This window comes from Diabrotica undecimpunctata, chromosome 2, assembly GCF_040954645.1.
Source record: "Diabrotica undecimpunctata isolate CICGRU chromosome 2, icDiaUnde3, whole genome shotgun sequence".
NCBI lineage: Eukaryota > Metazoa > Arthropoda > Insecta > Coleoptera > Chrysomelidae > Diabrotica > Diabrotica undecimpunctata.
Window position 1 is genome coordinate 9,302,208 of NC_092804.1, and position 27,886 is coordinate 9,330,093.

The following is a 27,886-nucleotide window of genomic DNA, read 5'->3' on the forward strand; positions in this document are numbered from 1 at the left end:
CCTAAGATGCCAAATACACCAAAACAATAAATGGAAATATGTAGATATGAGTTCTAACTTCTTATAATCATCGTTTTGTTGACCTTTAACATTTTACACTTTGGAAATAATTAAACAAATGATAAAATACGTTCAACATATTTTTCTTAAAAAAAAGAATTCAAGATTAAAAATGGAAAATGTGTACATAATTTTATTTGTGGGTGTTATTTTAGTGTTTGTTAAAAATGTAGAATCAGGTAAGTGAAATTGTTAACACTTTATACATTGTTTATTATATGTATTATTTTTTTTTAACTGCATAAAATGCTGAAAGTTATTATTAAGTTACTCACAAATTGAGTAAGACAGTGAGGCATTTGAAATTAAAGTAAATTACGATTTAACAAGTAGGTAGGTATATAGTACACTAGCAAAATTAAAGTTTATTGAATATTTTTATATCTTTTAGAAACCTATACCTAGCCTAATAGGTAACCTATAGAATATAAAACTTATGTAAATTATTAATATGCTTTACATAACTAAATAGGTTTTTAAAAGTACAATTAGGTCCTAAAACTTCTTTTATATTATCTGATGGTCTGGAGCGTTAATATATTTTGGACAATCTACCCAAATATGTGCTACGGATATACCACGGTTACAGCAGGCACTTAAAGGACAATTTGATTTATAGATTGGGTAACTATGAGTTAAGATGCTTACTTAGCAGCTTCATTGCTAACAGTTATTGCGTCTTTGTTTACCACGTCACAGACCTATGGTAACCTATGGGTCTGTGATGTGATGGACAAAGACGCAGCAAGAAAGGCCACTAATAATACACAAACCCTAGCATGTCTATATATTATAGGGGCCATAAAAAAGACTCATACAGTGGCGTTGAAAGTTCTGCTGAATTTACCAATACTTCATAACTTTAAACAGGGCAAAGCCAGATTAGTGATGCATAGATTAATACATAGTCATGGACATATACGCACTAAAAATAGAAAGCTAATCGAGTAGCTAACAGCAGGTATTGTAAAGGGGTAACCCATTTACGCAACAACTTTACGAGATAAAGCTTTGACAATAAATTCGCAATTAATATACCAGGCAGGGAAAACTGAACGCAAGGTGTACCCATACAAGCGGCACACTGATGGTTCAAAAACATCTTAGGATAATGAACATTCCCTGGAGGATCTATTGAAAAATTAAAATATAAAGACATACTGATCATGCAATACCTTTCTCTTCAAATCACCCCATGTCACATAAATATGCAGTTTTTCCCAATTACATACATTGCGTTGAGATCATTCCACCCAGTCGAACTATAACAAAAAGTTAATTTAATATCATTTGACAAATAGCAGTCAATAACATTATTAAAAACTTATCCATAGAAGACGTCTTAAACCTTACACACACCAGACTGCGTTCCCCATAGACCTTACACCAAAACCTAATTTTGTTTCTGGAGATATTCGAAATCTCATTAAACGTTTAGTTGACAATATCCCCATTTCATTTAAAGTACCCAATAATTTGGGCCAGTGTCTATCCAATTCTAACGACTTCATCAATTATATGAATCGTTGTGGTGTTTAAAAAATAAAATGTCCAGATTGTGATGCTACCTATATAGGAAGAACCTGTAGATTATTGTTTTCAGGCTTTCAAGAGCACACAAAAAAAACTTCCACTATCTCTCAACATTTGAAAAAAGATAACCACACTCTTAATATCGTAGACGACGTCTCTCTGATTCACAATATTCAGCAAAAAAACTTTCTGAAACTAGACTTATATGAAGCCATATAAGCTATATCTTGTTCCATCGTGACTATTTCTCTCTGCATCGTCAACTATACTCACGACGCATTTCATCTCCAACTTTTCTTACAACAATCTCCCATTAATTTTTTTTATTTTTTTATTTACACATCCTTTCAACTTTCTTAGTCTCCATCAAACTAATCTTTCTAAATGTTTTTTTATATTTAACGGTCCACATGTTATATTCGTATCCATGACCCCACCTCCATTTTTCAATGCCCAATGTTCATAACCCTCAATCCTCCATAAGCGCATTTAGATTGAATAATTCTGTTTCGCTATACAAATTTTTCATAACTACACAATCAAATTAAAATCCTTATTCGTATATATTGTTGTGATCTGCTTTTGTTTTGTTATTAATTAACACTAATTTAATTAATCCAATTATTTAATTAATTAATTCACTAATTTATGCAGAGTCATTGAATTCAATTACTATTAAAAATTCTCAGGGTGCCTTTTTAATTTTACTTTAATCAGTTTACTTTATATATCTCTTCTAGTGGGTTCAGTATCTCCTAGTTGCTCATAATCGGGATAGAACAGGAAACGGAACTAATATTACAACAACATAAATATGCACACAAATTATTATTTATTTTCAATAAGCAAAACGATGAACATTAATAAATAACTTTTGTGGGCAATTATCTTTCCCAACAAACTCCTATACTCTAAACTTAATTTTAATTACAAACTATCTATTGATGTGTTTTATAATAATATCTACTAAAAAAAAATGACCATATAAAAATATAATTTATTCACAAAAAAAAATAACTCTTTGAAACTTGGAATCTTAGTTCGTATGCTTATATTTGATTTTATCTTTAGAATATCTTCAAATTTTCTTTCGTTCAAATTATTTGACTGACCTTTATTTTTACACCAATGATGTCTCCTCTCGATCAAACCACAGTTCCTTCCTTGATTGATTATGTCCGGCTACCATCAAATCTTTCCCGTTCTCAGCATCGATCCAAACCGCATACCAGCAAACTACTCCTCCGAAAACACACGCCCAAGCCTCTTTTGACCGGTACTCTTTATTCCCAAATTCTCCTTTCTTTCTCAATTATATCTCGTGGACTATGCAGACTCAAAAGAGGTATTAATCTTCTCGATTTTGATCTACTCTCAGCTTCCACCTTTTTCACTAACAAACGAAAACTCAGATTGACTACACGAAAACACGTCTTCTCTTCTGGTCTGCCGGTAACATAATAATTCTTTCAATCTCTCCCAAACAAACCTTCTCCACTCTCTCATTCCCACCATTCCTTTTTAACCAATCATAAGCATTCATCTTTCCCACTTATTTTCGATTTAGAAAATTTCCAACATGATATTTAAAACAAATAAACTACTTTCACTCAAATTACTTTTCAGAAACCATTAACAATTTTGCCTTTTTCAACAGAAATAAGTTTCCAAATTCTTGTTATCTCATATCTAAATCTAATTCTTATTTACTTTCGAAAAATGCCCACCGCAAAATACAATTACAAGTTTCCTAAATCTATAATTATACGGGTTTCATTGTCCTTTCACTATTCACTCAGTCTTTCACGGAAAAACTCGTCAGGGTCCCGTCACGGAACAATGTTTCTCTTATTCTATTACAAATAAGTACAGGGTTGTATTTTAACTTATATGGCCGCGGTATATTAAAATATTAAAAAAACTCTTTATTCTATTTCTGATCGATAAACTGATCCATAACAATATATATATATATATATATATATATATATATATATATATATATATATATATATATATATATATATATATATATATATACATATATATATATATATATATATATATATATATATATATATATATATATACATCTAGCGGTTAATCTGAGCTCCGTTCTAAAACGGTATCATACTAACTCCAGTAGAATATACACCGTGTATATTATTATCTAAGTAGCGCTTTATGTAGACTCCGACCAACATGTAGGATTAAGTGGACTCCACAACAGGATAAATCATTTGTGGGATCCGTATTTACCATTTCGCGTACACTTCTAATCTCCTGAGATGTTGCCAATAATTGTATTAGTAGTAGATTTTCAAATTTTACAGCTGGTACATTTTGGAACTTGAAATTTATTTAAATATCCATCAATTTAGTCATGGAGGAATTTCAGGATTATTTGGCTAATGTAGTTAAATATAAATTGTTAACCGACACATAACTTTATTTTACTTTTTAGTTTTAATAAACATGGCGGTAATTTATATTACTTGTTTTATATATTTTTAAACATAAGAAAGTGTCTATTATAAACGTGGAAAAGTTAAGTTTCCATTTTTATTAATTAGTATTTTTTATTAAAAGGCATTGTCACTAAAACATTTAGTTCATAAATGTACGTACATCGGATAGAGTAATCGTGTAACAGTTTATGAAAGTAGAAGCCCCTTCGGTAGGATTATAATGCTTGTTACCCTATTAATATAATTAAAGAAAACTCAAACAACAGGGAGATTTTTGTAATTTTTGGATTACTGCAGTTTATGACATGCAATGTTTGTTTTATAGCGTAGTTGAATTTAAACTACAATAATTTATAAATCAATATTTAATAACATACTTTTTTACTGCCTAATTTCAATAGATATGTTGATTTTTAATTAAAATATTTAATGCATTAAAGTCGCGTAGAGATTTTCACTAAACATTTAATTTTAAAGCTATTATTATAATAGTCCAAAAAAAAGTATAAAAGTCTAGGGAATTCAATATCCCACTATGGATTTGTTTTATAGATTATCGTAAAGCATTCGACAGAGTCAAATGGATACACTTATGACTGATACTAAAAGAATTAGGTGTACAGCAACACCTAATTTTGCTTATAACTGAACTGTACGAACACACTACTGGACCATTTAAACTAACATTAAAAGAAGATTGAAAATCAAAACGAAATATAAGTATCTGGGAAAAATTTCTCAAACGATATTAATATTAAAAGGGACTTTAAAGAGCATCTGACAAAGCATGCTAAACCTTAAGGCGACTAAACCACACAAAATGGTTATTTGAGAAAAATTATAGCTCGTTCCAGAAAGAATTGTAAATATAATAACATTAATGTAGATTAAGAAGAAACGCTGAAGAAAAAACAGTAGCGGTTAGCCTAAATAAAGAAAGGCAAAAAGAAGATGTAATTTGATGTTTTGAAAAAATCTGATCCGAAAACTGTATGAAAAACATCTCATAGTATAGACATAGAGCTCGGCGGTGCCTCTGGCGTCTGGCGGCCTACATCGGATACTTTTACTACCATTTGATTATTTGTGTACAATTTTGTGTATGGTTAAGTGGCACACCACAAAAAGTGTTTTTATTTTCTCTTTTGTTCAACAATTAAAATGTATTGCTATACTTCTAGATGTTCCAATACAATAAAGGAAACATAAAGCACAAGGTAAAAATTTTTATTATTTTCTATGCGCTAGTTATTATAAACACATAAGCTATACTACAATTAAAAACTATGACCACTATGAAAAAAATACGGTAGACTATGACTACATTTGTGCTTTAGCACTATAGTAAGAACAATATAAAATTTTAAATTCCTACATAATTATATTCATTAATCAGCCAATCCCGTCCACTGCTGGACATAGGCCTCCCTCAGTTCTTTCCAGTGTTCTCTACACTGGGCCGCTTGTAGCCAGTTTCCCGCTACTCTTTTTATGTCGTCGGTCCATCTAGTCGGTGGTCGTCATTGTCCATCTTGTGTTCTGGCTAAGTGTCCTGCCCAGTTCCACTTAAGTCTCGTGGTTCTTTCGATGACGTCTTGAACTCCTGATCTTTGCCTGATTTGTCGGTTTGTTATGTGGTCTCGGAGGCTCACATTCAGCATTGCACGTTCCATGGCTCGTTGTGTAACTCTTAGTTTATTCGCAGATTTCTGCGTGAGTGTTAAAGTCTCTGCTCCATAAGTTTGTACAGGCAAAACACATTGGTTATAAACTTTTCGCTTGAGACACATGGGAATTGAACTTTTTAGAATATGGCTTAGTTTGCCAAATGCTGCCCATGTCAGGCCTATTCGCCTCTGTATTTCATTTGTTTGATTGTCTCTGTTTATTTTGATCTCGTGTCCCAGATATTTGTAAGTGTCTGTTTGTTGTATGGTATTATTGTCGATAGTTATATTTCCACTCATTACGAGATTTGTCATAAGTTTAGTTTTCTCAAAGTTTATCTTTAATCCTGCTCTTTCAGACAGACTTTTAAGCGAATGTAGCATAGAAACCGTATCCTGTAAGTTATCTGCGAATAATACGACATCATCTGCAAACATAATTATATTAACGAGAAGTTAATAAAACTTTTGTTCGTTATCAGTAAGAGAAAGCGCATTTCAGAATATATTATGAAAAATGTTGTTGATATTACAATATCAGATGATAGGAATACAAAAATAAAAAACAACTTACCTTTTCAAAACAACAATCAATCACTTCATTTTATCACGAAAAATTTAAAAATTGCAATGTAATTGAACCCATTTTGCGAGGTATAGTTACATTGATACTTATGTGGCAATTAGCTGTAAAGTCATTAGTCTTTCGCGTCGTATCATATTTTCCTAATATTTTTTGTAGGCAAGCGGTTTAGTTTGTGTAATATAATATCCCCAATTCGTCTCATAATATTTAGTTTTCAAAACAGCTGTTAATAATTCGTTCACATTTTTTAAAGCTCTTTGCAGTACATTTGAAAATAAGTCGACAGTAAGATACTTTACTTGTAGATTACTCCTTGTTAAATTAGCCTAGTTCTGCCATGGTATTTCATAGTTTTATTCTGATGATTATATCAGTGTTTGTTTAAAATCTATAAATAACTAGTTTAATGTTTTTTTTGTATTCCCAACATTTCTAATTAACTGCCTAATAGTCAATAATTGATTATTCACTTAATCGTTCCAGGTGTATTAGAAAAAATATTGTATATCCTAATAATTAATAGATATATAGCTTATATCGCTATAGTTTGTGCAGTACTTTCTTCTTCATTTTGCAAATATATATAAAAATTAATAAAACTCTGCCATACCGTTAATTAAAATATTGGATACCCTATACTATTCAATCAACGGAAATACCAAGATCACACGGGGAGAATCTGTCTCTATCTAATTAGCCTTTTTCGGTCCATCTTTGGACATAGGCCTTCCCAATCCTTTTCCATTCTTCTCTGTCTGTCGGTATAGTCACCTAGTCCACCTAGAGCCCACGTGCTTCTTGATATCATCTGCTCATCTCATTTGGGGCCTTCCTCTGCTTCGTTTATATTCCCACGGTCTCCAACTTATAAGAATTGTGTTCCATCGGTCTTCTTTTTGTCTTATATTGTGCCCGGCAAATCTCCATTTCAATTTTGCAACTTCTTGTCTAATATGCCTCACTTTTGTTTTCTCTCTTATCCACTCGTTTCTCTTTTTATCCATTAGTCGTATGTGCAACATTTGTCTTTCCGTTGCTCTTTGGGTTTTTATGGTTATGTCCATGTTTGCTTTTGTAAATGTCCACGTTTGAGAACCATAAGTTAGAACAGGGAGTACGCATTGATTGTATACTTTAGTCTTAAGATGCCTCTTTTGTTTTTAAGAATGTAGCTTAGTTTGCCAAATGCCGCCCATGCCAGTCTAACTCGTCTTTTTATCTCTGCTGTTTGGTTTTCTTTGTTACGTTTTATAGTTTGACCCAGATATATATAATCCTGAACTTGTTCTACTTCATCTTATCCGATCGTCATTGTGATGTTTTCATCTGTATTTGTTATAATTTTGGTCTTGCTGTAATTCATAATAAGGCCTATCTTTCCAGCTTCTACGTCCAGTTCTTTCATCATTTCAAATAATTCTTCTCATTTATCTGTTATCAATGCGATGTCATCAGCGTATATTAGATGGTTCAAGTGTTGTCCACAAATTTTTATACCTTTTACTTCCCATTCTAATCTTTTAAAAATATCTTCCAGAGCCTGATTGAAAAGTTTCGGTGATATTGTGTCTCACGCCTCTATTTATTTGTATTGATTTTGTTTATTCATATACTTTAATTGTTGTTTTGGCTTCCTTATATATATTGGCTATTAGTTCCGTATATCTGTGGTCAATTCTGCTGTTAATCAAAGAACTTTTCACTGCCCAATGTTCGACACTGTCGAAAGCCTTTTCTAAATCTATGAACGCTATATATAGAGGAATATGGTATTCATTTGCTCGTTCTATAAGTATTTTCATACTTAGTAAATGGTCACTTTTGCTGAATCCCTTTCTAAAACCAGCTTGTTGGGTATCCATCGAATTTTGTCGTCAATCTATTGGTTAAAATTTTTGTTGGGAGTTTATACATTACATTGAGGAGTGTTATGGGACGGTAGTTTTTTATATCTGCTTTATCCCCTTTCTTGTGTAGGATAATGGTTACGGATTCCTTCCAGTTGTTTGGGATTCTTTTTTCTTTTAATATCTGGTTAAAAAGGGAATGTAGAGTGTTAATTACCACTTTTCCACCATATTTCAGCATATCTGCAGTTATTCCATCTTTTCCAGGCGATTTGTTGTTTTTCATTTCTTTCAATGCCTTCTTTATTTCTGATTTGCTTATTTCTGGCTGTAGCTCTGAGTTGACATTTTTTACTTTTTTAGCCTTAAGTTGGTTTTTAATTGTTTCTGGTGGTTCCTTTTTTGTTTTATATAGTTCTGAGTAGAAATGGTGGATAATATTTATAATGTCATCTTTAATGTTTGTTTCTAGTCCGTTTTCATCTTTTATTTTGTTTATTTCATACTTACCTAATTTCGGTCTTAAGCATTTCATATTTTTGTTGTTTTGTATTACTTTTTCTATTTTTATTTCTTGTTCTTTTCTCTTATTTTCTCTTATCATTCTGCTTATTGTTTTATTGATTTCTACATATTCTATAGCTTCCTTCTTTTATCCATAAGCTTCTTTGTTTCTGTTGATATATAGTTGTTCTTTTTTAGATCCTTTTTTGCTATTTCTTTTCCTGATGTAATCATCGTTGCTGTAAGTATGTTGTCTATTTCATCTATATCTTTGTCATCACTGTCTAATTTTTAAGTTGTTCTTTTAATAGGTCTTTGTATATCTCTTTATATTGCCCTAGTTTGTTTCTATCTACTAGATCCCAGTTTTTAATTATTTTTCTTTTCATTTCATAGTTACCGTCAACACTAATTTTTGCTCTGACCATCCAGTGATCGCTACCTGTTGTGAATCTGTTAAGAACTGTTACATCTTTAATGATATATCGTTCCGTGGACAGTATGTAGTCGATCTCATTTTTTGTGGATCCATTAGGGCTGATCCATGTTCACTTTCGTTGGGGCTTCTTTTTGTAAAAGGAGTTCATTGCGTATAGATGCTTTTCTTCGAGGTAGTTCATCAAAGTAGCACCTCTATCATTTCTCTTCCCATACCCGAAATCTCCTATTTTAGTTTCTTCCTTGTTTAGTTTTCTACCCAGTTTGGCATTGAAATCTCGAATTACTAGTATAAGACGATTTTTATGTTCTTCCATAGCCTTTGATATATCTTTATAAAATAGTTCGATATCTTCGTCATCATAAGCTGTCATGGGGGCATATACCTGGATAATTTTAATTGATGTTCTTCTTATTTTAAGTATGACATAGGCTGTATTCGGGTTTCTTCTTTTCGTCGAGGTTCTGATAGGCCTATGATATCTCATTTTATGTTTGTTAATTCTTCTTCCAATTTATGTACTTTTTCATCCGTAGACATTGATCTAATATTGTATGTCCCTATTGACAGGTTGACGGATTTTTTTGATCTATGTTGTGTTCGTCTTAGTGGGTTTTTGTTTTTGTCTATCAAAAGCGAATTATTGCGTCTCCCAGATACCGCGAGGCAGACCTTTGAGGTGTGGGATAATATTATGGGTTATTTCTGGTTTCGTCATAATTTACACTGAAATTACTAACAAGAGAGTGCTCTTACTTCCACATGTTCAAATTGATATATAGTACCAACAGATGCTAGTTATATACCATCAGTACTAATAAAATGAAAACTATCAAATTAATGTCAATTTCATTGAATAATCAAAACAATCGAAAATATATACCAAAACAACACAATAAAAGTAAAAGTAGAAGAAGAACTAACCGACCCTATTGAAGCTGGTAATGGGATAAGACAGGGAGATTTCCTGAGTCCTCTATTGTTCAACCGGATTATGGATGAAATAATAAAAAAGTAAGAAATAAAAGAGTATACCAAATGGGAGAAAAACAAATTAAAATAATCTGCTATGCAGACAACGCAATACTATTCTTTCAAAGTGAAGATGATTTACAACGTATGCTACACCAATTTCATATAACCGCCAGAAAATTTAACATGTTAATTTCCTCAAAAGAGACAAAATGCATGGTTACAACAGCAAGTTTACTAATATGTTAATTGGAGCTGGACGGTCAGATAATAGAACAAGTGATGGAGTTTACATATCTAGGTATCACATTATCTAGCTACGGAAAGCTCGAAACTTAAGTGGAAGATCCACTGAATAGAGCAAACAGAGCCGCAGGCTGCCTAAATGAAACAACATGAAGAAATAGAAATATCGGGAAAGAAACCAAAGGCAGAATTTACAAAACAGTTATCAGACCAATAGTGACATACGCAGCAGAAACAAGACCTGACACAGAGAGGACAAAAAGGATGTTAGAAACAACAGAGATAAAAACACTTAGAAAAATTGATGGTAAGACACTATGGGACAGAGCTAGAAGTACAGATATACGATGTAGATACAAGGTGAAGAACATCAAGAACTGGTTAAGAAATAGAAGAGTAGACTGGAACGATCATATAAGCCGAATGACAACAAATGGAGTAGTAGACACGGCAAGAGACATTACCCAATAGGAAGACGATCAGTAAAAAGACCACGAAAACCATGGAACGGCAACTTACTGGAGACACATTAAAAAACAGACAGAGTCATGTCTATATAAAAAGAAGACGAAGAAGAAGAAGAAAAAGATACACAGGATTGACAGGATAAACAATAAAATAGCTGCAAGAAAAAGAAAATGAATCAGTCATATTAATGTAGAATAGCAGAGGACAGAGTATTTGTCATAGCCTTAGACAAGTGCCCAATTGAAAAAAGACCACAGGTCGTTCAAAAAAGACGGAACTCAAGAAAGAAAATAGAATAGATTTAGCAAAAAAAAATAAAAGCATAAACATGTCTTTTCCTACTCTTTTAATATTGAAAATACGCAAATAGAACCTTGAATTAAAATATAACCTTTGATACCTGTGATAAACCCATCACCTGAACAATGGCGCCGATGTATGAAGTTGAAATTTTTTACACCTATTTTAACTGTTTATTTTTTTATTATCTATATATGAGTTACGAACGATATCACAAACTTATTTATTTTCCACAAACAGGCTGTTTAATACCTTAAATGATTACTATACAAATCTGATTCGAAATATCGTCAAAAAGTAATACACGGCATGTAAAATTTAAATTTTCAATAAAAAGTAAAATATTAGGCATTACTTATGGGGTTCAAAGAACGAGCCTTTACGAAAATTTAAGTACTAAGAAGATCACCACAATCGGGCATACCCAGGGTAATGATTAAATAATTAATCGGCTAATTCGTCAGTCACCCTTTTAATATGATTTTGTCAAATTGGTCCTTTTTAGGACCAACTATTCTAATAACATATGTTTATAACTGTTAAGGGTATATCTAGAGATCAAGAAACTTTACTTTACTTAAACTTATCAGACATATGCGCTAAACACGAATCTGACTTATTTTAGAGTGCAGGAAACACATATAGGGCCTAACGTAGGGTATTTGGTATAAAGCTTATCGCTGAAAACCACATTATAGATATAGACATGCTATCTCTGTCGGAAAAAAAGCAAAGAATAACTCAAAGTAAGAAAGGACAAAACCAGTCAGCTTTCAGAGAACCTTTCAACGATGTTGAGCTTGGATCCACCATCTACATATTTAATGAAAATTAATACAACTACCGACATTGAGGATCTGAGCACAAAGCTTATTACGAAATCTGGACCAAAATCACCACAATGGCTTATCCGGATGAGGAACGGCAACTTACTGGAGACACATTAAAAAACAGACAGAGTCATGTCTATATAAAAAGAAGACGAAGAAGAAGAAGAAAAAGATACACAGGATTGACAGGATAAACAATAAAATAGCTGCAAGAAAAAGAAAATGAATCAGTCATATTAATGTAGAATAGCAGAGGACAGAGTATTTTTCATAGCCTTAGACAAGTGCCCAATTGAAAAAAGACCACAGGTCGTTCAAAAAAGACGGAACTCAAGAAAGAAAATAGAATAGATTTAGCAAAAAAAAAATAAAAGCATAAACATGTCTTTTCCTACTCTTTTAATATTGAAAATACGCAAATAGAACCTTGAATTAAAATATAACCTTTGATACCTGTGATAAACCCATCACCTGAACAATGGCGTCGATGTATGAAGTTGAAATTTTTTACACCTATTTTAACTGTTTATTTTTTTATTATCTATATATGAGTTACGAACGATATCACAAACTTATTTATTTTCCACAAACAGGCTCTTTAATACCTTAAATTATTACTATACAAATCTGATTCGAAATATCGTCAAAAAGTAATACACGCCATGTAAAATTTAAATTTTCAATAAAAAGTAAAATATTAGGCATTACTTATGGGGTTCAAAGAACGAGCCTTTACGAAAATTTAAGTACTAAGAAGATCACCACAATCGGGCATACCCAGGGTAATGATTAAATAATTAATCGGCTAATTTGTCAGTCACCCCTTTAATATGATTTTGTCAAATTAGTCCTTTTTAGGACCAACTATTCTAATAACATATGTTTATAACTGTTAAGAGTATATCTAGAGATCAAGAAACTTTACTTAAACTTATCAGACATATGCGCTAAACACGAATCTGGCTTATTTCTAGTGCAGGAAACACATATAGGGCCTAACGTAGGGTATTTGGTATAAAGGTTATCGCAGAAAACCATATTATAGATATAGACATGCTATCTCTGTCGGAAAAAAGCAAAGAATAACTCAAAGTAAGAAAGGACAACACCAGTCAGCTTTCAAAGAACCTTTCAACGATGTTGAGCTTGGATCCACCATCTACATATTTAATGAAAAATAATACAACTACCGACATTGAGGATCTGAGCACAAAGCTTATTACGAAATCTGGATCAAAAACACCACAATGGCTTATCCGGATGATGAACAACTGTATTCAAATTATGGAAACACCCAAAATCTAGAAACAAGCCAAAGTTGTTACCTTGCTTAAACCTGGAAAAAACTTCAACGACCACAAAAACTATCGGCCAATATCTTTATTTTGTCAGCTATTTAAAATACTTTTGCACAAGATCGTTAATATGATTTCACCGATATTTGAAGAAAAGCTCAAATTAAAAGACAAAAGTGGCTATAGATAGGGAAGATCATGTACATTACAAATGCTAAATCTTACCCAACACATAAAAGACGGGTACGAAAAATATCGGGTATCAGGGGTGGTATTTTTCAATCTAAATGCCGCTTACGACACCTTAAATTACCAAATATTTCTCGAAAAACTATATGATATCCCCTTAGATAACAAACTCACTTATATTATTTGCGTATGCCTACACAAGAGAATATTTTTTTGTATCACTCAATGTTAAGAATAGCAGATGAAGAACGGTCTCGCTTGGGGTAGCATAAAAGCACCTACACTGTATAACATTTACCCAAACGATCAACTCATACCGGTAGATAATAGGACTAATATTTTAAAGACGATACACCTATTATTGCACAATAAAAATAAACTATGAATCAATTTTCAGCCAAAACCCCTGAAAAACTCATGTGCGCTCCTCAATTTCCCTAACATAGACGCTTTCACAAACGGAACATCCAATAATGTCATGAAACTGTTGAACTGTAGACTTCCTATAAATTTCTTGAAAATAGTTTGTATCCCACGGGATCAGTCACAGATCATTGTTTAAAACTAAAAGGTAAATTGAGGACCAGAAATAATATTCTTCGCAAGCTTGTCAGCTAAAAATGAGGCGTACGTCCTTCCGCCTTTAAAACATAGACGCTTGCACTATATGCTTCTGCTGCCGAATATACCTTGATAGACAAATTAACCATTCTTTCTTTTTGTGCACACTACTATCCATTTTAACACAAAAATATCTATTGCAGCACTTAACCATATTTATTTTGAGATAGCCTTCTATCGAGATATCATGTAGTACACAAATAAGACTAGAACTAAAATATTAAAAAAGCTTTATACAATATATCGCAGAAGATTGGATGAAATAAAAGTAGTTTTTATTAATCAGATGCTTACATAAAATGTACAAAGACATACTCACGTAAACAAAAGATAATACGAAATTTCTGTAATTAAAAAAAACATCAAGTTCGGCATTGAACTAATAAAATTATATTAAATAAAAAAACAACATCTTTAAAAATATAGAAAAAATAAAATTTTCTATGCAAGCGAACATTCCATTCAATAATAAGCTCAAAATCCTTTTGTATCTACATACCTGTTTTTTAAAGAACCAGTTACATTTTAGTACTTAGTTATACCAGGTAATATGATATCCTCTGTTACACAGTGTAATGCGTATGACATTCCACTGTCTACAAACAGTAGATAAAAATAAGGAGCCCATATAAACCGTTCAGGGTATATGTTGAAAATATACGGTACAATCGCACAGTTGCCAAACTCTCAGAGCTTACTTAAACCGATAAACGTATGGTTCAAATATACAATGAAGAAGATCTGAACGACCCCTATAATATATACACGTGAACTAAGCGATATACATTTATGATACAGGGGTATTTACGGGCTCCAAAAAATTTTTATAAATTATTAAACTCTACATGTTGATGAATCGACTGAACCAATATTACGGAATTGTCAAGTGAGCTCCGTATATCGGTATTCACTTGACCACGGAGCTCAATTGAACCTGAATTTTAACATGGGCGGAGTTCACTTAATGCCGTAGATATATATATATATATATATATATATATATATATATATATATATATATATATATATATATATATATATATATATATATATATCTATATATATATATATATATATATACATCTAGCGGTTAATCTGAGCTCCGTTCTAAAACGGTATTATACTAACTCCAGTAGAATATACACCGTGTATATTATTATCTAAGTAGCGCTTTATGTAGACTCCGACCAACATGTAGGATTAAGTGGACTCCACAACAGGATAAACCATTTGTGGGATCCGTATTTACCATTTCACGTACACTTCTAATCTCCTGAGATGTTGCCAATAATTGTATTAGTAGTAGATTTTCAAATTTTACAGATGGTACATTTTGGAACTTGAAATTTATTTAAATATCCATCAATTTAGTCATGGAGGAATTTCAGGATTATTTGGCTAATGTAGTTAAATATAAATTGTTAACCGACACATAACTTTATTTTACTTTTTAGTTTTAATAAACAAGGCGGTAATTTATATTACTTGTTTTATATATTTTTAAACATAAGAAAGTGTCTATTATAAACGTGGAGAAGTTAAGTTTCCATTTTTATTAATTAGTATTTTTTATTAAAAGGCATTGTCACTATAAAAAACATTTAGTTCATAAATGTACGTACATCGGATAGAGTAATCGTGTAGCAGATAAAAGTAGAAGCCCCTTCGGTAGGATTATAGTGCTTGTTACCCTATTAATATAATTAAAGAAAACTCAAACAACAGGGAGATCTTTGTAATTTTTGGATTACTGCCGTTTATGACATGCAATGTTTGTTTTATAGCATAGTTGAATTTAAACTACAATAATTTATGAATCAATCTTTAATAACATACTTTTTTACTGTCTAATTTCAATAGATATGTCGATTTTGATTTAAAATATTTAATGCGTTAAAGTCGCGTAGAGATTTTCACTAAACATTTAATTTTAAAGCTATTATTATAATAGTCCAAAAAAAGTATAAAAGTCTAGGGAATTCAATATCCCACTATGGATTTGTTTTATAGATTATCGTAAAGCGTTCGACAGAGTCAACTGGATACACTTATGACTGATACTAAAAGAATTAGGTGTACAACAACACCTAATTTTGCTTATAACTGACCTGTACGAACACACTACTGGACCATTTAAACTAATATTAAAAGAAGATTGAAAATCAAACTAAATATAAGTATCTGGGAAAAATTTCTCAAACGATATTAATATTAAAAGGGACTTCAAAGAGCATCTGACAAAGCATGCTAAACCTATAATAACATTAATGTAGATTAAGAAGAAACACTGAAGAAAAAAACAGTAGCGGTTAGCCTAAGTAAAGAAAGGCAAAAAGAAGATGTAGTTTGATGTTTTGAAAAAATCTGATCCGAAAACTATATGAAAAACATTTCATAGAGGAAAGTGCCCAAATGTGGACCATTCTCCTAAAGCACACCCCTAGCTTTCTTGGTACGTTTCAATTTGAATCGTGGCGGCAATGAGTGCAAATGGTATATTAGAGTTACATGACTCAATGGTGAAGTGCACAAGCCGGCTACGTCACTTATTGCTTGCCAGTCGTCTTGCACGTGTGTTGGTTGTGTGGAAAGTTTTTACGCTGTGTTATATTTTTCCTTATTTCTTCGAGATATTAGCAATTAAGCTATTCAATCTATATATTATTTTAAATAATAGGGTTTGAGGTCATTGTTTCTCACTAATATAGTTCATATAATGGTGAGGTTAAAAAATTATGACATTATTAAAATGTATGCTATAGTCGCTTAAACCGGACACCCCGTAGTTGCCTAAATCGGACCCCTTATTTTTTAGCAATAAAACTTTGCTGTTATGCAACTTCGCACTTCTATGATTTGCAATTTTGTTACAGATTAAAAATCAATTAAATGGTGAAGGTCGAACAGAGAAAGTGGAGTCCTTCTAAAATGACTAAGGCCATTAATGCAGTTTGAAATGAGAAGATGGGGTGGAAGAAGGCGAGTAAATATTTAATGTGCCTAAGACAACGCTAATGAGATTAAGCAAAGATAAGTATGGTATGCCTATCGAAATAGCACAAACAAAAAGAGACAGACCTACAATATTGGGCAAAAATCTGGAAGACGAGCTAGTCCAATATTGTTGTGCAATGGAAGCATCGTTTTTTGGACTCACTAGAAGTGATTTAAATGAAGACATGGCCGAGCAAATGTCCCAGAAAAATGGCATTAATCATCCATTCAAAGAAGAAATAGCTGGTAAAAAGTGGGCCAATCTATTTCTTAAACGGCACAAAACAAAATTCTCAGAAAGAAAGCCTACTGGAACATTTATAGCAGGCTTCTTGGGTTCTTGGCTCTTGGGTATTAAGGAAAATGCGCAGAAATGTTATCAACTCCTGGAGGATTTGTACGTTAAAAATGAATTTACTCCTGATAGAATCTATAACGTAGACGAGAGCGGAATTAGTGTGGTGCAGTTTAAAATACCCAAAATTATAGGCCTTAAAGGTAAAAGGCAGATTGCTGCCCTGAATCAGGAGAACGTGGAGCCCTTATAACGATTGTTGCTTGTGTGAATGCCAGTGGCTCATTCGTACCTCCTTTAGTGATTTTTCAAAGAAAAAATATGGGAGAACAATTGAAAAATTAAAAACAAAATGCGAGATTCATCTTTCTACGAGATGTCAAAGCAAAAAACGGCAGGATCAGTGAAAAATGGGTTATTACGATGAATGAATCACAAGTTAATGCAGAGTTTGACCCGAATCAACCGTCAACATCTTCGGCAGGTCAAGGTAATCCTGTGTTACCATCTACATTTGACAATCCTCATAGTCCAAAATCGTCTATGATAAGCCCGTTTGAAATCACTCCTATTCCAAAAATCAAAAAAGGGGTCACTAATAGGGGACGGAAAGCCTGCAGTTCAACAATCATCACAGCTTCTCCTTATAAATTCAAGTTGATGGAATCTAAAAAAGCTAAAGAAGCCATGAAAACTGAACAGCAAGAACGTGATCAAAGTTTCAAAGGCAACCGCAGCATAAAAGGTTGTTCGACAGCAGGACCTTCTAGAAAAGGGAAAGAGATAGAATAAAAATGTCTAAATTTTGAGAAACAAGAATCAGACACCGAAGATGAAATCAGTGTCTCTTCTGGAACATCTAAGTTGGACATTATTCCGGGAATTTCACCATCTAAAGGGGATGACGCTTGGTGCATGTTTTGTTACAGAAAATATTCGTAAGATTGTAAAGGCGAACTTTGGGTCTTGTGCATTATGTGTTCGTTGTGAGCTCATGTGGATTGTGCTGGGGCTGATAAGGATGCCATCTGCGATTTTTGCAGATAAATTAATAATTGTGCTAAATATTTTTGTATATTTTATGTTTTATATTGGAAATTGTTGCAATATACGTCGATTTAGAAAGTAGATCATGTTTTCTTTTATTTAATACTTTTTTCCAATTATTGAGACAACTTTATTAATAAGTTTTAAGGGAATCCACTTTTAGAAACTATTTTCCCAATTCACCAAAGGCTGGATTTTGGAAAATACATATTTTTTATATTAATTTTTAATTATTATTAATGAAAGTTGAGTATAAATGAATTATAACATTATGAAGTAAATGGTATGTACTTTTACAATATTTTTTTTGCTATTTTTCGTACGCATGAATTGAAAAACAAAATTGGGGTCCAGTTTTAGGCATTTTCCTCTAGTATAGACATCGAGCGCGGCGGTGCCTCTGCCGTCTGGCGGCCTATATCGGAAACTTTTACTACCATTTGACTATTTGTGTACAATTTTGTGTATGGTTAAGTGGCACACCACAAAAAGTGTTTTTATTTTCTCTTTTGTTCAACAATTAAAATGTATTGCTATACTTCTAGATGTTCCAATACAATAAAGGATAATAAACAAAGCACAGGGTAAAAATTTTTATTATTTTCTATGCGCTATAAGCATAGAAAGCATATCTATTATTTTCTATATATGCATATAGTTATTATAAACACATAAGCTATACTACAATTAAAAACTATGACCACTATGAAAAAAATACGGTAGACTATGACTACATTTGTGCTTTAGCACTATAGTAAGAACAAGATAAAAATCTAAATTCCTTCATAATTATATTAACGAGAAGTTAATAAAACTTTTGTTCGTTATCAGTAAGAGAAAGCGCATTTCAGAATATATTATGAAAAATGTTGTTGATATTACAATATCAGATGACAGGAATACAAAAATAAAAAACAACTTACCTTTTCAAAACAACAATCAATCACTTCATTTTATCACGAAAAATTTAAAAATTGCAATGTAACTGAACCCATTTTGCGAGCTATAGTTACATTGATACTTATGTGGTAATTAGCTGTAAAGTCATTAGTCTTTTCCGTCGTATCATATTTTCCTAATATTTTTTGTAGGCAAGCGGTTTAGTTTGTGTAATATAATATCCCCAATTCGTCTCATAATATTTAGTTTTCAAAACAACTGTTAATAATTCGTTCACATTTTTTAGAGCTCTTTGCAGTACATTTGAAAATAAGTCGACAGTAAGATACTTTACTTGTAGATTACTCCTTGTTAAATTAGTTTATTAGGTAAGCCTAGTTCTGCCATGGTATTTCATAGTTTTATTCTTATGATTATATCAGTGTTTGTTTAAAATCTATAAATAACTATCTATCTCTATCTAATTAGCCTTTTTCGGTCCATCTTTGGACATAGGCCTTCCCAATCCTTTTCCATTCTTTTCTGTCTGTCGGTATAGTCATCCTAGAGCCCACGTGCTTCTTGATATCATCTGCCCATCTCATTTGGGGCCTTCCTCTGCTTCGTTTATATTCCCACGGTCTCCAACTTATAAGAATTTTGTTTCATCGGTCTTCTTTTTGTCTTATATTGTGACCGGCAAATCTCCATTTCAATTTTGCAACTTCTTGTCTAACATCCCTCACTTTTGTTTTCTCTCTTATCCACTCGTTTCCCTTTTTATCCATTAGTCTTATGTGCAACATTTGTCTTTCCATTGCTATTTGGGGTTTTATGGTTATGTCCATGTTTACTTTTGTAAATGTCCACGTTTGGGAACCATAAGTTAGAACAGGGAGTACGCATTGATTGTATACTTTGGTCTTAAGATGCTGTGGATATCTTTTGTTTTTAAGAATGTAGCTTAGTTTGCCAAATGCCGCCCATGCCAGTCTAACTCGTCTTTTTATCTCTGCTGTTTGGTTTTCTTTGTTACGTTTTATAGTTTGACCCAGATATATATATAATCCTGAACTTGTTCTACTTCATCTTGTCCGATCCTCATTGTGATGTTTTCATCTGTATTTGTTATAATTTTGGTCTTGCTGTAATTCATATTAAGGCCTATCTTTCCAGCTTCTACGTCCTGGACTTTATCGTAGTTCTTTCATCATTTCAAATAATTATTCTCATTTATCTGTTATCAATGCGATGTCATCAGCGTATATTAGATGGTTCAAGCGTTGTCCACAAATTTTTATACCTTTTTCTTCCCATTCTGATCTTTTAAAAATATCTTCCAGAGCCTGATTGAAAAGTTTCGGTGATATTGTGTCACCCTGTCTCACGCCTCTATTTATTTGTATTGATTTTGTTTATTCATATACTTTAATTGTTGTTTTGGCTTCCTTATATATATATTGGCTATTAGTTCCGTATATCTGTGGTCAATTCATTTTCTTATTCATTTTTCATTATTCATTTGCTCGTTCTATAAGTATTTTCATACTTAGTAAATGGTCACTTGTGCTGAATCCCTTTCTAAAACCAGCTTGTTCTTTTGACTGGTATCCATCGAATTTTGTCGTCAATCTATTGGTTAAAATTTTTGTTAGGAGTTTATACATTACATTGAGGAGTGTTATAGGACGGTAGTTTTTTATATCTGCTTTATCCCCTTTCTTGTGTAGGATAATGGTTACGGATTCCTTCCAGTTGTTTGGGATTCTTTTTTTTTTAATATCTTGTTAAAAACGGAATGTAGAGTGTTAATTACCACTTTTCCACCATATTTCAGCATATCTGCAGTTATTCCATCTTTTACAGGCGATTTGTTGTTTTTCATTTCTTTCAATGCCTTCTTTATTTCTGATTTGCTTATTTCTGGCTGTAGCTCTGAGTTGACATTTTTTACCTTAGCCTTAAGTTGGTTTTTAATCGTTTCTGGTGATTCCTTTTTTGTTTTATATAGTGCTGAGTAGAAATGGTGGATAATATTTATAATGTCATCTTTAACGTTTGTTTCTAGTCCGTTTTCATCTTTTTTTTTGTTTATTTCACACTTACCTAATTTCGGTCTTAAGCATTTCATATTTTTGTTGTTTTGTATTACTTTTTCAATTTTTATTTCTTGTTCTTTTCTCTTATTTTTTCTTATTATCTGCTTATTGTTTTATTGATTTCTACATAGTCTATAGCTTCCTTCTTTTATCCATAAGCTTCTTTGTTTCTGTTGATATATAATTGTTCTTTTTTAGATCCTTTTTTGCTATTTCTTTTCCTGATGTAATCATCGTTGCTGTAAGTATGTTGTCTATTTCATCTATATCTTTGTCATCACTGTCTAATTTTTAAGTAAGTTGTTCTTTTAATAGGTCTTTGTATATCTCTTTATATTGCCCTAGTTTGTTTCTATCTACTAGATCCTAGTTTTTAATTATTTTTCTTTTCATTTCATAGTTACCGTCAACACTAATTTTTGCTCTGATCATCCAGTGATCGCTACCTGTTGTGAATCTGTTAAGAACTGTTACATCTTTAATGATATATCGTTCCGTGGACAGTATGTAGTCGATCTCATTTTTTGTGGATCCATTAGGGCTGACCCATGTCCACTTTCGTTGGGGCTTCTTTTTGTAAAAGGAGTTCATTGCGTATAGATGCTTTTCTTCTAGGTAGTTCATCAAAGTAGCACCTCTATCATTTCTCTGACCATAGCCGAAATCTCCTATTTTAGTTTCTTCATTGTTTAGTTTTCTACCCAGTTTGGAATTGAAATCTCCAATTACTAGTATAAGACGATTTTTATGTTCTTCCATAGTCTTTGATATATCTTCATAAAATAGTTGCCCCCAATATATGCCCCCCCTGTCGTGGGGGCATATACCTAGATAATTTTAATTAATGTTCTTCTTATTTTAAGTATGACATAGGCTGTATTCGGGTTTCTTCTTTTCGTCGAGTTTCTGATAGGCCTATGATATCTCATTTTATGTTTGTTAATTCTTCTTCCAGTTCATGTACTTATTCATCCGTAGACATCGATCTAATATTGTATGTCCCTATTGACAGGTTGACGGATTTTTTTGATTTATATTGTGTTCGTCTTAGTGGGTTTTTGTTTATATCTATCAAAAGCGAATTATTGCGTCTCCCAGATACAGCGAGGCAGACCTTTGAAGTGTGGGATAATATTATGGGTTATTTCTGGTTTCGTCATAATTTACACTGAAATTACTAACAAGAGAGTGCTCTTACTTCCACATGTTCAAATTGATATATAGTACCAACAGATGCTAGTTATATACCATCAGTACTAATAAAATGGAAACTATCAAATTAATGTCAATTTCATTGAATAATCAAAACAATCAAAAATATAAAATATACCAAAGCAACACAATAAAATTAAAAGTAGAAGAAGAACTAACCGACCCTATTGAAGCTGGTAATGGATAAGACAGGGAGATTTCCTGAGTCCTCTATTGTTCAACCGGATTATGGATGAAATAATAAAAAAGTAAGAAATAAAAGAGGATACCAAATGGGAGAAAAACAAATTAAAATAATCTGCTATGCAGACGACGCAATACTATTCTTTCAAAGTAAAGATGATTTACAACGTATGCTACACCAATTTCATATAACCGCCAGAAAATTTAACATGTTAATTTCCTCAAAAGAGACAAAATGCATGGTTACAACAGCAAGTTTACTAATATATTAATTGGAGCTGGAAGGTCAGATAATAGAACAAGTGATGAAGTTTAAATATCTAGGTATCACATTATCTAGCTACGGAAAGCTCGAAACTTAAGTGGAAGATCCACTGAATAGAGCAAACAGAGCCGCAGGCTGCCTAAATGAAACAATATGAAGAAATAAAAATATCGGGAAAGAAACCAAAGGCAGAATTTACAAAATTTACAATAATGACATACGCAGCAGAAACAAGACCTGACACAGAGAGGACAAAAAGGATTTTAGAAACAACAGAGATAAAAACACTTAGAAAAATTGATGGTAAGACACTATGGGACAGAGCTAGAAGTACAGATATACGATGTAGATGCAAGGTGAAGAACATCAAGAACTGGTTAAGAAATAGAAGAGTAGAATGGAACGATCATAGCCGAATGACAACAAATAGAGTAGTAGACACGGCAAGGGCGGTTACCCAATAGGAAGACGATCAGTAGGAAGACCACGAAAACCATGGAACGGCAACTTACTAGAGGCACATTGAAAAACAGACAGAGTCATGTCTATATAAAAAGAAGAAGAAGAAGAAGAAAAAAATACACAGGATAAACATTAAAATAGCTGCAAGAAAGAGAAAATGAATCAGTCATATTAATCTAGAATAGCAGAGGACAGAATGTTTAGAGAAAATAATGAATCAGTCATATTAATTTAGAATAGCAGAGGACAAAGTATTTGTCATAGCCTTGGACAAGTGCCCAATTGAAAAAAGACCACAGGTCGTTCAAAAAAGACGGAACTCTAGAAAGAAAATAGAATAGATTTAAAAAAAAAATAAAAGCATAAACGTGTCTTTTCTTACTCTTTTAATATTGAAAATACGCAAATAGAACCTTGAATTAAAGTAACCTTTGATATCTGTGATAAACCCATCACCTGAACAATGGCGCCGATGTATGAAGTTGAAATTTTTTACACCTATTTTAACTGTTTTTATTTTTTTATTATCTATATATGAGTTGCGAACGATATCACAAACTTATTTATTTTCCACAAACAGGCTCTTTAATACCTTAAATTATTACTATACAAATCTGATTCGAAATATCGTCAAAAAGTAATACACGGCATGTAAAATTTAAATTTTCAATAAAAAGTAAAATATTAGGCATTACTTATGGGGTTCAAAGAACGAGCCTTTACGAAAATTTAAGTACTAAGAAAACCACCACAATCGGGTATACCCAGGGTAATGATTAAATAATTAATCGGCTAATTCTTCAGTCACCCCTTTAATATGATTTTGTCAAATTGGTCCTTTTTAGGACCAACTATTCTAATAACATATGTTTATAACTGTTAAGGGTATATCTAGAGATCAAGAAACTTTACTTTACTTAAACTTATCAGACATATGCGCTAAACACGAATCTGACTTATTTCTAGTGCAGGAAACACATATAGGGCCTAACGTAGGGTATTTGGAATAAAGCTTATCGCTGGAAACCACATTATAGATATAGACATGCTATCTCTGTCGGAAAAAAAGCAAAGAATAACTCAAAGTAAGAAAGGACAAAACCAGTCAGCTTTCAGAGAAACTTTCAACGATGTTGAGCTTGGATCCACCATCTACATATTTAATGAAAAATAATACAACTACCGACATTGAGGATCTGAACACAAAGCTTATTACGAAATCTGAACCAAAAACACCACAATGGCTTATCCGGATGATGAACAACTGTATTCAAATTATGGAAACACCCAAAATCTAGAGACAAGCCAAAGTTGTTACCTTGCTTAAACCTGACAAAAACTCCAACGACCACAAAAACTATCGGCCAATATCTTTATTTTATCAGCTATTTAAAATACTTTTGCACAAGATCTTTAATATGATTTCACCGATATTTGAAGAAAAGCTTAAATTAAAAGACAAAAGTGGCTATAGATAGGGAAGATCAGGTACATTACAAATGCTAAATCTTACCCAACACATTAAAGACGAAAAATATCGGTTATCAGGGGTGGTATTTTTCAATCCAAATGCCGCTTACGACACCTTAAATTACAAAATATTTCTCGAAAAACTATATGATATCCCCTTAGATAACAAACTCACTTATATTATTTGCGTATGCCTACACAAGAGAATATTTTTTGTATCACTCAATGTTAAGAATAGCAGATGAAGAACGGTCTCGCTTGGGGTAGCATAAAGGCACCTACACTGTATAACATTTACACAAACAAACGATCCATACCGGTAGATACTAGGACTTCTATTATATAGACGAGACACCTATTATTGCACAATAAAAATAAACTATGAATCAATTTTCAGCCAAAACCCCTGAAAAACTCGTGGGTGCTCCTTCAATTTCCTCGACATAGACGTTTTCACAAAACTGAACATCCAATCTTGTCATAAAATCATTGAACTGTAGACTTCCTATAAATTCCTTAAAAATAGTTTGTATCACACCGGGTCAGTCACAGATTATTGTTTAAAACTAAAAGGTAAATTGAGGACCAGAAATAATATTCTTCGCAAGCTTGTCAGCTAAAAATGAGGCGCACGTCCTTCCGCCCTTAAAACATAGACGCTTGTACTATATGCTTCTGCTGCCGAATATACCTTGTTAGACAAATTAACCATTCTTTATTTTAATTTTAACACAAAAATATCTATTGTAGCACTTAACCATATTTATTTTGAGATAACCTTCTATCGAGATATCATATGTAGTACACAAATAAGACCAGAACTAAAATATTAAAAAAGCTTTATACAATATATCGCAGAAGATTGGATAAAATAAAAGTAGTTTTTATTATTCAGATGCTTACATAAAATGTACAAAGACATACTCACGTAAACAAAATATATTACGAAATTTCTGTAATTAAAAAAAACATCAAATTCGGCATTGAACTAATAAAATTATATTAAATAAAAAAACAACATCTTTAAAAATACAGAAAAAATAAAATTTTCGATGCAAGCGAACATTCCATTCAATAATAAGCCCAAATTCGTTTGTATCCACATACCTGTTTTTTAAAGAATCAGTTACATTTTAGTACTTAGTTATACCAGGTAATATGATATCCTCTGTTACACAGTGTAATGCGTATGACATTCCACTGTCTACAAACAGTAGATAAAAATAAGGAGCCCATATAAACCGTTCAGGGTATATGTTGAAAATATACGGTATAATCGCACAGTTGCCAAACTCTCAGAGCTTACTTAAACCGATAAACGTATGGTTCAAATATATAATGATGAAGATCTGAACGACCCCTATAATATATACACGTGAACTAAGCGATATACATTTATGATACAGGGGTATTTACGGGCTCCAAAAAATTTTTATAAATTATTAAACTCTACATGTTGATGAATCGACTGAATCAATATTACGGAATTGTCAAGTGAGCTCCGTATATCGGTATCCACTTGACCACGGAGCTCAATTGAACCTGAATTTTTACATGGGCGGAGTTCACTTAATGCCGTAGATATATATATATATATATATATATATATATATATATATATATATATCCTCTTCATTCACACACCAAGATAATTCCTCGATTCAATTAAAGCCAAATAACAAAACAGAATTTTTATTTATTACATGCAATACTACAATAACATCCACACCATTTTTAACATAACTGCTCTAACTAGAATCACCTCCCTTCCTATTTTCTTTTATAATATACTCAATTCTCCCTTATCTTCACATGCTCATCTTAGGTTACGGTTTCGGACCTCTGGAGATATCAGTTTTCCCTTTTAAAATAAAAATACAACATCACAAATTGTTAAATTAGGTTATTATTTATTTGTCAATATCCCAAATCGTTTTCACATAGGCGACTGTACTTTTTAGCGACTCATTTATTTTCTTTCATATCAATCTTTTTGTGTATAGCAAATACAGTTTATGATACTTAATATTTATACATTTCGATATCTTTTGTATTCTATATTAAATATTTCTACCTTTTCAGGAATAATACTTGAAGGCAGCTGTGTAAAAGTTTTCTATAACCAAAACAATTACTACAACATTAAATGTTTTAAACTAGAAAATGACTTTTTGACGATAAGAACCGACCAAAATGATACAATACAGCTAAAAGAATCGGAAGAAATAGACAATTGTTTCACCCTATTAAGAAACGGCAAGGATGAAAATGTTATTTGTTTAGATATAAGTACCCTCAATTGTGCGAAACCACCAGAACCTTCATGGACTACTGCTACTACAGAAAGTACACAAGTTCCTTGTAGAAAAAAAGAATCCGATTCTGCATTTTACAGCCTTACACACAAAGATCTTGTAATATTAATTAAACCAGTCGGTCCTCACAGATTCCTTCTACATGTTCCAAACAGAAGACCACACCGAGAGTAAAAGAATATGGTGTAAAATACATACATTTCGGTTGTAAAAATAGTAAAAATAAGTTTTTGTTAAATATATTTTACAATCTTTACAATAGAAATAAAAATATTATACCGCCAGTTGTATGCAATAGTGGCACAACACAAAACCTGATAATTTTAATAATAAAAAGGTGTTTAAAATATGAGTACCAATCAATTTGTTTCATTTGTTTTACTCCATGGATTAGGATTTTTGAAAAAAATAAATATTGGTGTATTTGGGAGAGCATTAGATAGCCTTTAATGAATTGTAACCCAGATCTTTTAAATTCGCCCCTTATTTTGAGTTATGCCACTATTGCATATTAACATCTTGTGTTTCAAGAGTAATTGAGGCAAAGACAAAACTGGTATTTTTTTTATTCTTATCAATTGAAATAAAGGATCAATAAAGAATACTACGAGTTACTTAAGAAAATGTGTTTTTTAATAAC

At 32.1% G+C, this 27,886-nt stretch overlaps 1 protein-coding gene and 1 long non-coding RNA gene across 2 annotated transcripts in view; one reads left to right on the top strand and one right to left on the bottom strand.

Annotated features, from left to right (window-relative positions):
- Positions 1 to 27,595, top strand: LOC140433173 (uncharacterized). Its single transcript, XR_011949883.1, has 2 exons — positions 1 to 239; positions 27,014 to 27,595. It is a non-coding gene; the product is annotated as an uncharacterized lncRNA (long non-coding RNA).
- Positions 1 to 27,886, bottom strand: part of LOC140433174 (uncharacterized) — a 458,258-nt gene that overhangs the window by 385,675 nt on the left and 44,697 nt on the right. The window lies entirely within an intron of this gene.